General features: G+C 42.6%; 1 protein-coding gene across 8 annotated transcripts in view; it reads left to right on the forward strand.

Annotated features, from left to right (window-relative positions):
- The window catches only part of CRTAC1 (cartilage acidic protein 1), a 792023-nt gene that overhangs the window by 125754 nt on the left and 652126 nt on the right, over positions 1–14143 (forward strand). Inside the window, exon 1 of one of the 8 annotated variants that reach the window (XM_073552835.1) lies at positions 12699–12806. The exons of the other annotated variants lie outside the window; for them this stretch is intronic. The gene's annotated coding sequence lies outside the window, so the exon portion shown is untranslated. Of the gene's footprint in view, positions 1–12698; positions 12807–14143 lie in introns of those variants that run through there. 8 annotated transcript variants of the gene reach the window in all.

The raw sequence follows: 14143 nt of genomic DNA on the forward strand, positions 1-14143 counted from the left end.
GTATCCCGGAGAACAGGGCGAGTTAGGGTGCCCCTTAGTGTCAGGGACAGGAAAGGTGCCCCTGGTCCCTGTTTACTTGCCAGCCAACCATGACATAACGTTTATGGTTGTGGCCAAAAAGTTCAATTTTGATCTCGTCACTCCAAATTACCTTGTTCCAGAAGTTTTGGGGCTTGTCGCTGTGCTGTTTTGCGTATTGTAGGCAAGATACTTTGTGGCATTTGCGCAGTAACGGCTTTCTTCTTGTGACTTGACCATGCAGCCTATTTTTCTTCAAGTGCCTCCTTATTATGCATCTTGAAACAGCCAAAACGCTAGTTTTCAGAGAGTACTGTATTTAAACTGTTATTTGGGGGGTTTTGTTTGCGTCCCGAACAATTTTCCTGGCAGTTGTGGATGAAATTTTGGTTGGTCTACCTGACAGTGGTTTTCTTTTTCCAGAGCCCCTGATTTTCCGTCTGTTAATCACAGTTTGAACGCTGCTGACTGGAATTATCAATTCCTTGGATATCTTTTTGTATCCTTTTCCTGTTTTATACAGTTCAACTACCTTTTCCTGTAGATCCATTGACAATTCTTTTGCTTTCCCCATGACTCACAATCCAGAAATGTCAGTGGATGGATGAATGATGCAAGAGTCTGTCTGGATCCCAGAAACTCACTCGGCTTTTATGCACACACACTGATTACAAGCAAACAGGTCACAGGTGAGGATGTTACCTTTAGTAGCCATTCAAACCCATTTGTGTCAACTTCTGTGCATGTTATCAGGTCAAAATCACCAGGGTGTGTAAACTTTTGATCAGGGTCATTTGAATGTTTTATGTTGTCATTATGATTTTAAAAGAGAAAATACTGGAGTTTGACAATAAATGGCTTCACCCAACCACTAACCATGAGCGGAGAAAAAGGTTTGGTGTTATCATTCTCTGAAAAAAGGCAAAGAAAGCAAAAATTCTGCTGTGGTGTGTAAACTTTTGAGCACAACCGTGTATATATATTTATTATTTTTTTGTCAGTTCTGTGTTTCAGAGGGTGTACTGTGACACAATCTGAGAGGCATAGGCTATGATGTTATGACACATCCAGTATATTTTATGTGCCTCTTACTAAAGGTGTGATGACAAGTGATCTCCAGGTTCATTAAATCTTATTTATAATCATGCATTGCTGCTAGAGATAATCTCCATCTTACGCCCCCCCTCACCTTGCAGCCATAATTAACTTTGCTGCAATAAATTTTGTGAGCTTCGGTTAATATATCGTGTAGCATCGGCCGCGCCGCTGACAGCAATCACGGAAGAACGACGGATGGAAGACGAAAACTTGAAAGTAGAATATCACGTACAATACTGTAACAACCGGAGAACATGACAAACACATAAGGCACCAATTACCCAGAAGAAACATAGCACTTTAACATATACCGTAATTACAGATCGATGCAAGTAAAATCATAATGATCCTGTATTACACATATCATATTTGGAGGATATGGCGAAACTTGACATAAAGTTTTTTTTTTTTCTTCCTGTGACCTACAGGATCCAACTGTATTGGCATCAACAGTAAACATTGTTTTATTTTCTCCCAAAACTTAAAACATTTTAATATATATTATCCGAGAAATCCACTTCTTTCACCTCCTGGACTGATCATTCATTCTCAAAATTCTCAATTCCTTGATAAAAATGTGTCTTCAGTGACTACAGACTTTCCCATTACTGAGATAGGAGATGACAGTTTGTGCTCATAAGGTTTTATGGAGAACTGTAACTGACATTTCAGGAGAGCTTGCAGTGTAATGTCCGTTCCCGCCTCCGGCTCCACCCACTTTTTCTTCCCTCTTCATAGAATCATATGAGCACCAACTGTCATCTTCTTGTTATTGGATACAGATATTACGCTTCAACTGAGCATAAAAGATCAGTCCAGAAGGAGAATAAAGAAGATTTCTCTGATAAGATATATTAGAAAGTTTCTTATTTTCATGTGCACTATTGATTTATGAGATAAAAATTAAAACGGCAGTTATTTTTTCATGTTGATGAGTGCCCAAAGATCCAGGTCACCGAGAAAGATCAACAGCTTCTCTATCTCAACTTCCTAGATTCTTATGAGCAGAAATTGAAGTAATAGTTATACTGGGAGTTACTGAGGACCAATTTGTACATCTATAACATTTATACATATATATATATATATATTTATATATATCTTTCTTCTCACCACCACTTGGGATGGTCTTTGTTGCCCTCTCTCATTCTCGGGTCCTCCACCAAAGGCCTGGGAGTTTGAGGATTCTGCGCAGGATCTTAGTTGCTCCCAGTATTGTGCTTTTCTGGACAGAGAGTTCAGATGTTGCTCCTGAGATCTGTTGTAGCCATTCTTCCAACTTAGGCTAGGTTCACACATAGCGGAAATTAATTTCGGAATTCCATTCCGCGGGAAAATCGCATTTTAAATTCCCGCGATTTTCCAACAAAGGGTAACACAGGTCCTGAATAGCCAGCTCAATGGGAAGAATAAAATCCACACCATCAATACATATGCCCTGCTAGTTATCACATACCCTGCTGGCATAGTGTGCTGGCCAAAAGAAGAAATGGAAGCTGCAGATGTGAAGACACGAAAGCTCCTCACAATGCATGGAGGTCTCCACCCTAAGTCTAGCACCCAAAGATTGTATACCAAAAGAAAAGAGGGTGGTCGAGGCTTGATAAGTATCCAAGCCACCATCACGGATGAAACAAGGAGTATCCACGAATACATCAGAAGTTGGGCATCAGAAGATGAAATGCTGAGAGAAAGCCTAAGGCAGCAACAACAGATCTGGATGGAAGAACAGGAACATGAAGCGCCATTGCAAGACAAGCCGCTGCATGGGATGACCACTGAGAGATAATGGAAGTGGCTGATATGGAGAAATCCTACCAGTGGCTGGAGAAAGCTGGACTCCGAGACAGCACAGAAGCACTAATCATAGCGGCACAAGAGTAAGCACTAAGTACCAGATCCATAGAAGCAGGAATCTACCACACAAGACAAGACTCAAGGTGCAGACTATGCAAAGAAACCTCAGAAACCGTCCAACACATAGTGGCAGGATGCAAAATGCAAGAACAGCGCATACCGAATGCCACAACCAAGTAGCGGGAATTGTATACAGGAACATTAGTGCAGCATATGGGTTAAGCCCCCCTAACTCCAGGTGGGAGACCCCAGAAAAAGTGGTGGAAAATGCTAGGGTTAAAATACTGTGGGACGTTAAGTTCCAGACAGATAAGCAGGTGTTGGCTAACCAACCAGACATTGTGATAGTAGACAAGGAGCAGAAGATAGCAATGATAATAGATGTGGCAGTGCCAAGTGACAGCAACATCAGGAAGAAGGAAATGAGAAGCTGGAGAAATATCAGGGCCTCAAAGGAGAACTGGATGTGGAAGGTGAAGGCAACAGTGATTCCAGTGGTGATAGGAGCACTTGGAGCAGTGACCCCTAAGGCTGCGTTCACACGTCGCGTTTTTTTTCACGCTTTCGCGGCAGTTTTTAATGCACGTTTTTACCGCGAAAGTGAAAAAAAACCAGCATCCCATGCATTCCTATGGGATTCCGCAATGCTGTGCTAATGCTGCGGATTTTCCCGCGGCGGAATCGCATCGTGGAAAAATATGCAGCATGCTCATTAATTTTGCGGAATGGCGGGGATTCCACCCACATAGGAATGCATTGTTCTGCTTACTTTCCACATGTGGCTGTGCCCACCATGTGAAAAGTAAGCAGAACATTTGCGGATGGTACCCAGGGGGTGGAGGAGAGGAGACTGTCCTCCGGGCTGTGGGTACCATATCCCTGTAAAAAAAAGAATAAAAAATAAAAAATCGGGCTATATTCACCTTCCGATGTCCCGCGCAGCCTTCCTGGGCCTCAGCAATGCTCACGTTCCCAGTAATGCCTTGCGAGACCTTTGATGACGTTGAGGTCTCGCGATAATGTAGCGGTCCCTATTCCTCGCGAGACCGCTACAGTATCTCGAGACCTCGACGTCATCAAAGGTCTCGCAAGGCATTACTGGGAACGCGAGCATCGCTGAGGCCCAGGAAGGCTGCGCGGGTGATCGGAAGGTGAATATAACACGATTTTTTATTTTTTTAATTATTTTTAACATTAGATCTTTTACTACTGATGCGGCATAGGCAGCCTCAATAGTAAAAAGTTGGTCACACTCGTCAAACACTATGTTTGACGAGTGTGACCAACCTGTCAATCAGTTCTCCAAGCGATGCTACAGATCGCTTGTAAAATGCTAGCATTCTGCAAGCTAATTCCGCTTGCAAATTGCTAGTTTTTGGCTTTGACAAACAGAGGCGTATCTAGGCTTTCTGGCACCCGGGGCAAGAATTTGGTTTGGCGCCCCCCCCCCCCCCCCCAAGTACATATGCGACTTGCACAGTTAGTCATGTACCCACGAGCTGCTCTCCCTAATGCTCTCAATGTTCAGTAAAAAACTGAAAGCAGGAAGAGAAGCTCGTTGTCACAGGACCATAACTATGAAAATCGCATATGAGTGAGGTGTCCATGTGATGAGTACTGGAACCTGCAGAGCTGAATCCTCACATTGCAGCTTCTGAATTCTCACAACTAATGCACTGCACACATTTAGGATTCTCCCTTGCCGATATGCAGTCATGTCAACACAAGTATGTGATTTGTATACTTCTGGCCACATTCCAACTAGACGTGCCCGGCCTCGCTCCATTCACTTTCATTGAGTGAGGCCACACATGTCTAGTCAGCATGTGACCGCATGTATGTAAATTACCAGCACGAGAGAATCCTGACAGCGATCAGTGAGCACTGCGAGAATTCAGAAGTCTGCAGTCACATAGAATGACTGCAGACTCAGCACAGACCTGGACAACCCCTTTAATGCTCCTAACAAATAAAAACATGAGAATTAGTCAGTATCACAAATAACATTTACTTCCAGGTACCTTATAGATGACGTCGTCTCTGCAGTCGGTCTCCTTTTCGTCTTCTTGTCCAGACCCCATGATGAGTTTTCTCATCCACAGCGGCCTCTGCAGACTTCCATCTTCTCCGGTCTTCTGCAGCAAATCCCCACACGATGCCCTTAAAGATAGAAGTGTCATTATAATGCCCCTAAATACAAATATCTGCAATATACTGTCTCCTCACACTATTCCCCTACCTCCTCATACTGTCTCCTCATATATTTACCCCCTCACTCTCTATACTGTCTGCTCACACATATCCCCGACTCTCCATACTGTGTCCACATGCATTCACCCGTTCGCACCCCTTACTGTCTGCACCCATCCCCCATACTGTTTCCTCATACATGCCCTCATACATACTCTTCATTTTGTGTCCTCAAATCTCCCCACATACATTAAATACCATCCCCACTCCAAATCCCCCCCATCCCCAATCCCCCACACACATTAAGTACCCCCCATCCCCACTCAATAACCCCTCGTCCCTACTCCCAAATCCCCCCACACATTATGTACCCCCACTCCAAATCCCCCCACACATTATGTACCCCCACTCCAAATCCCCCCACACATTATGTACCCCCACTCCAAATCCCCCCACACATTATGTACCCCCACTCCAAATCCCCCCACATATTATGTACCCCCACTCCAAATCCCCCCACACATTATGCACCCCCACTCCAAATCCCCCCACACATTATGTACCCCCACTCCAAATCCCCGCCACACATTAACCCCCATCCCCACTCATTAACCCCTCCACACATTAACCCCCATCTCCACTCATTAACCCCCATCTCCACTCATTAACCCCCATCTCCACTCATTAACCCCCATCTCCACTCATTAACCCCAATCCCCACATTAACCCCCCACATTAATCCCATCTCCACTCATTAACCCCCATCTCCACACATTAACCCCATCTCCACTCATTAACCCCCATCCCCACATTAATCCCATCTCCACTCATTAACCCCATCTCCACTCATTAACCCCCACACATTAACCCCCATCTCCACTCATTAACCCCCCCACTCATTAACCCCCATCCCCACATTAATCCCATCTCCACTCATTAACCCCCGCACATTAATCCCCATCTCCACTCATTAACCCCCATCCCCATCTTCGGTGGCTCTTCAGCTCCACAGAGGAGCACACTTACCACCAGCGTTCGCTCTGGGCGCCGGGAGTGACGTCAGCAGCGTGATCACATGACCTGATCACGCTGCTGACGTCGCTCTGACCCGGCGGTCAGAGCTTCAATTGTACTGGCGTCTATAGACGCCAATTACAATTGCTGCCTGGGAGTCGGCGCGGCCTCCTTCTCTGCGTCGGCTGTCAGCTTGACAGCTGACACAGAGAACCGCCGACTCCCAGGACTGGTAGCGGCAGAACACAGCCGCCGGGGGGGGGGGAGGGAGATACTGGCATACTGCGGACCGCTGTATTAGGCGGCCGGGCGGCTCGACTGCGCCCCCCTGCTGCCTGCGCCCGGGGCAACTGCCCCGGCTGCCCCCCCCTGGATACGCCACTGTTGACAAAGACCGCACAGGTCGAAACGCGTAGCCTCTGTTCTGTGTGTGGCTATTAAATGGAGAGCTATGTATCATAGCGAATTTTAACATGTTCTAATAAAGATGAATTTTATGCAGCTGGAGCCAAACTGTTTTTTTCCTTGATTGTTCCTGACGTCTGTCTGCACAGAGCTCCAAGTCTCAACATTGGTTACTGGTGAGCTGGCGTACTTTTTTCTATTGGTTCAAGCCTATGCAGAACAGCAATGGGGACAGTGCATCACCTTGGTATATGCCGCATTTGCTGGTCACTTGTGCTAGTTGTCTTGAGTTGACTTCCAGTATTGCTCTCCATAGCCCCATTGAGTTTCTGAGGAAGGTTCTTAATTTCCTGTTGACATTGTAGAGAACCAAGCATTCACAGATCCATGTGTGCGGCATTGAGTCATAGGCTTTCCTGTAGTCAATCCAAGCTGTGCTGAGATTGGTCTGTCTGGATCTTGAGTCTTGAGCGACTGCTCTATCTACTGGGAGCTGGTGCTTAGAGCCTCTGGTGTCTGTCCCGATGCCTTTCTGAGCTGAATTCATGTACTGGTTCACATGGTTCTGTATACATACATATACAGCCCTGGCAAAAATTAAGAGACCGTTGCAACATTTTCAGTTTGTCTGATTTTTCTCTTTATAGTTATACTAGCTGAAGAGCCCGGCGCTGCCCGGGCATAGTAACTAACTACGGTTAGTTATAACAAATTATAATGATTATATCTATATATATAAAGCTGAGTGTAGAGCCCCGCCCACTCCGCATAGCCACATTCACTATAATATCCCACATCATCCCGTCAGCCAGAGCCACCGGACTACTCCCCCTAATATCCCACATCATCCCGTCAGCCAGAGCACCAGAATACTACCCATAATATTTCACATCATCCCATCAGAGCCATTGGACTACTACCCTCAATATCTCACATCATCCCATCAGCCAGATCCACCAGACAACTACCGCTAATAAACCACATCATCCTGTTAGAGCCACCTGACTACTACCCCTAATATCCCACATCATCCCGTCAGCCAGAGCCACCGGACTACTACCCCTAATATCCCACATCATCCCGTCAGCCAGAGCCACCGGACTACTACCCCTATTATCCCACATCATCCCGTCAGCCAGAGCCACCGGACTACTACCCCTAATATCCCATATCATCCCATCAGCCAGAGCCACCAGACAACTACCCCTAATATCCCACATCATCCCATCAGCCAAATCCACTGGACAACTACCACTAATATCACACATAATTCCGTCAGAGCCAACATTGTCAGGATGGCACTGTTAAACCAATTAAAATGATACCTGGGTTGGAGAAATCCGTATTGTGTTTTTTTTTTTTTAAATCTGTGTTTGAATTTTTAAGTTAATGAGATGCTTCATGCCAGACAAAGAGAAATCTGGGCTTCCCCTGCAGTCTGTGTCAGAGGGTGGTCTGTGTTGGCAGAGTAATAAATTGTGTAATTTCCAGCTTTACAGAAGGACGATAACACCATAGCATAATAGGCCTCAGTTACCACAACTGACTACAAGAACAACTGTTACTCATAGCAACCAATCACAGCTCAGTATCCTTTAAACAGCTGTGGTGAAATGAAAAATGCTTAGTGATTGGTTGGGGTTATGTGGAGTGAGCTTGGTTGATAGACACACACACGCTTAGTGATTGGTTGGGGCTATGTGGAGTGGGCGTGGCTGATACACACATGCTGTTGTTCATAGCAACCAATCACAGCTCAGCTTCTTTTAAACAGCTCTGTTGAAATGAAAGATGCTTCGTGATTGGTTGGTGATGCACACATACATACATTCACTTTTATATATATATATATATAGAAGATTTTTGAGTAAAATGTACATTGTTGTTTTATTCTATAAACTACTGACGTCTCCAAAATTCAAAGCTAAAAATTTTGTATTTATTTGCAGCAAATGAGAAATCGTCAAAGTAATAAAAAAGAAACAGTGCTTTCAGACCTCAAATACTGCTAAGAAAGCAAGTTCATAATCATTTAGAAACAGCAATACTAATGTTTTAACTCAGGAAGAGTTCAGAAATCAATATTTTGTGGAATAACCATAATTTTTATTCACAGCTTTCATGCGTCTTGGCTGCTTTCCACCAGTCTTTCACACTGCTTCTGGGTGACCTTATGCCACTCCTGGTACAAAAATGTAAGCAGTTCTTCTTTGTTTGATGGCTTGTGACTATCCATCTTCCTCGTAATTACATTCCAGAGGTTTTCAATGGGGTTCAGGTCTGGAGATTGGGCTGGCCATGACAAGGATTTGATGTGGTGGTCCTTCATCCACACATTGATTGACCTAGCTGTGTGGCATGGCGCATTGTCCTGCTGGAAAAAACAGTCCTCAGAGTTGGGAAACATTGCCTGAGCAGAAGGAATAAACTGTTTTTCAAGGATAACCTTGGATGCAGCTTGATTCATACGTCCTTCACAAAGACTAACCTGACCAATTCCAGCCTTGCTGATCATCACCGATTCTCCACCAAATTTCACAGTGGGTGCAAGACACTGTGACTTGTACGCCTCTCCAGGTCTCTATCTAACCATTAGATGACGAGGTGTTGGGCAAAGCTGAAAATTGGACTCATCAAAGAAGATTACCTTACTCCAGTCCTCTATTGTCCAATCCTTATGGTCTTTGGCAAACTTCAGCCTGTTTCTCCTTTGCTTCTCATTGATGAAATACTTTTTTCTAGCTTTACATGACTTGAGCCCTGCCTCTAAGAGCCTGTTACGAACTGTTCTTGCCATGCACTTCACCCGAGCTGCCATTCCTTTTGTAGGTCACTTGATGTCATCCTGCGGTTGCTGAGTGACATTACAATAAGATGACGGTCATCCCAGTCAGTGGAGAGTCGCTTTCGCCCTCTGCCGGTCTGTAGCTTTTTTGTCCCCAATGTCTGCTGCTTGACCTTTTTGTAATGGACTGATGCCTTCAAAATTTTAAGGATGGAGGCAACATGACGCTCACTGTATCCCTCTGCTAGTAAAGCCAGAATTGAGCCCTTCTTTTCCTCACTCAAGACTTTTCTTTTCAACTCCTTTGGCATGGTTAAAAGTTATTTTTTCATTCCTATTACTTTTGAGATATTACTAGCACTTGTTTTGCCATCCAGCTTGTCCTATTGCAAGAGGATTGTGAACACCACAGAAGGGTGTTCCTTTGTTATATAAGATTTGGTTCAGGTGATCACCTAATCAGAAGCACATTAAGTAGAATGAGGTGAACTCTGGTTGGAATTCAACTGACACTGGAATGAAATGGCATGGCTGCCAGACATGTAGAGAAGCTGAATTTTATAAAACTGTGCAGTGGTCTCTTAATTTTGGCCAGAACTGTGTATACATATATCTTTTTTGTATTAATATTAAGTATTATTTATTAATATTGTTATTATTTATTAAGTTGAATGATACCAGCAAAGAGCAAACAGATGAACGGCATACTAGGGCACACAAATCACCACATTACCAGACGGAGCTATTTATCTGAAGTATTGCGGCATATGATTCAGACAAAAAATGGAGGTGCTTGCATGAAAAAACATGAGTATTTCAATGTGAAGCAAAAAAAGAAGAAATATGCAGCACTCACCAATGTAGCTGAAAAACTGTGAGTCTTTATTTCACATAATTTCCATCAAATGTGTGGCCATGCAGGACGTGGAGGAATGCTAGGGGAGGGAGGTGCCGGACAACGGCCGTTTCGCGATTACTCGCTTCTACGGGTCTAGGTGAGGGGATTAGCTAAAGGTCATTCCCTATATAGGATCACAGACCTTACTAATTAACATACATAACAAATTGTGAAACAAACATTTACAAAAAAATATATAGTTGTACAATATACAGAGTGCAAGATACTAGTAAAGAATAAATCTTTCCATGTCGATTTACAAGATAATCTATATTTTTACAATATTATAGGAAGATTATAATCTAAATAATTTTACATACAATTTTTTATATAACATTTTTTATAAAAATACTGATAGATCGATCCGGTCATTTAGTCCCAAAGGTCCTTGTGTGTTCTCTTTCAGGATCCATTTTGCTTCTTGTTGCAGTAAAGCTTTGTCACGGTTGCCTCCTTGAGGTGAAAAATTGACCTTTTCAATCCCTGCAGAACTCAAAATTTCTGGGTTAGCTTTATGCACATCTTGAATATGCTCGATTAATCGCAGTGAGCCCTTTCCTGAGGTGATAGATCTATAGTGTTCACCAAAACGTATCGTAAGTGGTCTTATAGTTTTTCCAATATAAAAATAACCACATGGACAAAAAATAATATAAACCACGAATTTAGTTTGGCAAGAAATGTAGTTTTGAAAAAATTGAAAGATTTTCATTGGCAACCACATTTCTCCCTTGCATCTATTGATGTTGAGAGTCTATATACCCGCATCCCACATGATAAAGGCATAGCAGCAATAAAGGAGATTTTACATAACACAAACAAATCACAGGATTTTAATTCCTTTATTATCAAGTCACTCGATTATGTTTTGACACATAATGCCTTCAAATTTCTGGATAAGTGGTATATACAAAAGGTGGGCACAGCAATGGGCACGCCAGTCTCTTGTGTTTATGCAAATTTATTCCTAGAACGATTTGAAGAGTTTTATATAAAAACAGCCCTAAAGCCACACTTAAGACATTTACAAGCATATTTTCGCTTTGTGGATGATATTTTTATTATTTGGGGCGGTTCTCAGGAAGAATTTGCAGATTTTGTAAAATACCTGAACAATGTGAACAGTGACAACATGCGCTTCACATTTTCATTTGGGGGAAAACACAATAGATTTTCTTGATGTCAAATTTAAAATAAAAATGGCTCTTTAAAAACAGAAGTGTTTAGAAAAGAAACCGCAACAAATAATTACTTACATTATAAGAGCGCTCATCCATTACACACTAAAAAGGGACTTCCATATAGTCAAATGCTAAGAGTAAGAAATCTGAATAATGATGAAACCATTTTTAATGAACAAATTTCTGAGCTGAAACAATGTTTTTTGGACAGGGGATACCCTATGACTTTATTAAATGAAGCATATGAAAGGGTAAAAAAATTTTCTCAGATGGATTTATTAAAGGAAAGGACTAAAAAATTAAATGGTGTAGTCAAACCTACAAAAAAATTTAATTTTTGTTTCAAACATAGTGCAATGGATAGAGCAATCCATGCAGCAGTGAGAAAACATTGGCGTCTCATTGATGCAGAAAAAACCTTACACACAGATGGTAAATTAGTTCCTCAATTTGCATACAAAAGGGCACATAATATAGGGGATTTATTAGTACATCATAAACTTCGTCCCCCTCAAAAAAATTGAATACGAGATTTACCAATAAAATGAAATTATAAATGTGGTCACTGCAGATACTGTCATCTTCATCTGACAGGGAATTCTATACATTTTGGCTTTATTGACATAAGGTACAAAACTACATTTCTTGCCAAACTAAATTCGTGGTTTATATTATTTTTTGTCCATGTGGTTATTTTTATATTGGAAAAACTATAAGACCACTTACGATACGTTTTGGTGAACACTATAGATCTATCACCTCAGGAAAGGGCTCACTGCGATTAATCGAGCATATTCAAGATGTGCATAAAGCTAACCCAGAAATTTTGAGTTCTGCAGGGATTGAAAAGGTCAATTTTCCACCTCAAGGAGGCAACCGTGACAAAGCTTTACTGCAACAAGAAGCAAAATGGATCCTGAAAGCGAACGCACAAGGTCCTTTGGGACTAAATGACCGGATCGATCTATCAGTATTTTTATAAAAAATGTTATATAAAAAATTGTATGTAAAATTATTTAGATTATAATCTTCCTATGATATTGTAAAAATATAGATTATCTTGTAAATCGACATGGAAAGATTTATTCTTTACTAGTATCTTGCACTCTGTATATTGTACCACTATTTTTTTGTAAATGTTTGTCTCACAACTTGTTATGTATGTTAATTAGTAAGGTCTGTGATCCTATATAGGGAATGACCTTTAGCTAATCCCCTCACCAGGACCCGTAGAAGCAAGTAATCGCGAAACGGCCGTTGTCCGGCACCTCCCTCCCCTAGCATTCCTCCACGTCCTGCATGTCCACACATTTGATGGAAATTATGTGAAATAAAGACGCACAGTTTTTCAGCTACATTGGTGAGTGCTGCATATTTCTTCTTTTTTTGCTTCAAATTATTATGTATTAACAATAAATATTTGTTATTTTATATATTGACTTTGAGATGCATCCAACGTGGCTGCGGGTCTGCAGTTTGCAGGACAAGGAAGGGCTGAATATGGGAAAGTGACATGCGGCAGCCAATAATTCCAGCAGCCTTCATGCAGGCTGAGCTCGTGCCATAGCGGCTGCTACCTGACAGTCTGAATCAATCACACGCGGTCTTCTGCCTGTCACATAAATGTCCATGCGGTTATGTCCATTGCAGGAAATCCTATCCCTTCAGATACACGTTATCACCTCCAGGGATGGCTGGTTCAGCTCCTGGGTTTCGGCACCTCTAGGTTCAGACGAATGATTGAAGATTGTTTCTTTCAGCACCTCACATATCACAATATGACAGAACCTGGGTTCATTCGCTATCGCTGGGAGATAATCTCACTCACTGTATTTTTCTGCTCCGTATTACATTTATAGTACAATGAGCTTGTAAGGTTCGCGGAGCACATCGAAATGGAAAATATTGGATTTGGCTCAGGGTTTATATTCTCTGCACTGAATCACTTATGTATTTCTGAACCACCGACAACCCATGTATTCCTGCCATGGAGTCTATTAGCACCGTGTTCATAAAGATTCTCGATATAAATCTAAATAAACTGTCTTCTTAGTTCACATCGAAAGTTAAAGTAAGATTTCTGCTGCCTGCCTTTGGCATCTGACAAGCGCTTACGTCACGAGTACCCTGATGTTTAAAAGGAATTTGTCAGCCGATTTTTGCCATGTAATATATGCATGATGTAGCATTAAAGACCCTGATTCTGGCCATGTGTCATTTACTGGACTGCTTGGTGAAGTTTTGATAAAATCCCTGCTTTCTCTGCTGTAGATGTAGCAGTGCTCAGAATGCTGAGCTGTTTAAAACCCCGCCCACATCCCTAATTGACAGTTTCCCCTTTTACTGTTAGCAATCTGCCAGTCAGTGGTGGGGGCGGAGTCGTCTCATCCATGTGCGGGTCAGATGGTCAGCGCTGCGTGTTTGTTACAGTGTACGCTGAGGCTAGCAGCGGTTCAGCAGAGTGATTGGATGGATGGGAGGGATTATGCTTATTAAACACTCCCTCCAAATATTGTGACCGCAAGTGGGTGGTCTTAATTAACATAACACCTCCTCTCCAATGATTTCATTGGATATGACGTCTGAACCTACTTACTAAGAACACCCTGCCTTTTCCCATCTCTATTGGACCGCTGCTGGTATAAGAAGGATGACATGGGAGAACTAGACACACCCCCAGGAAGAAGCACAGGCGAA

Source organism: Dendrobates tinctorius, unplaced genomic scaffold (assembly GCF_039654945.1).
Source record: "Dendrobates tinctorius isolate UK_male_01 unplaced genomic scaffold, ASM3965494v1 ptg000196l, whole genome shotgun sequence".
NCBI lineage: Eukaryota > Metazoa > Chordata > Amphibia > Anura > Dendrobatidae > Dendrobates > Dendrobates tinctorius.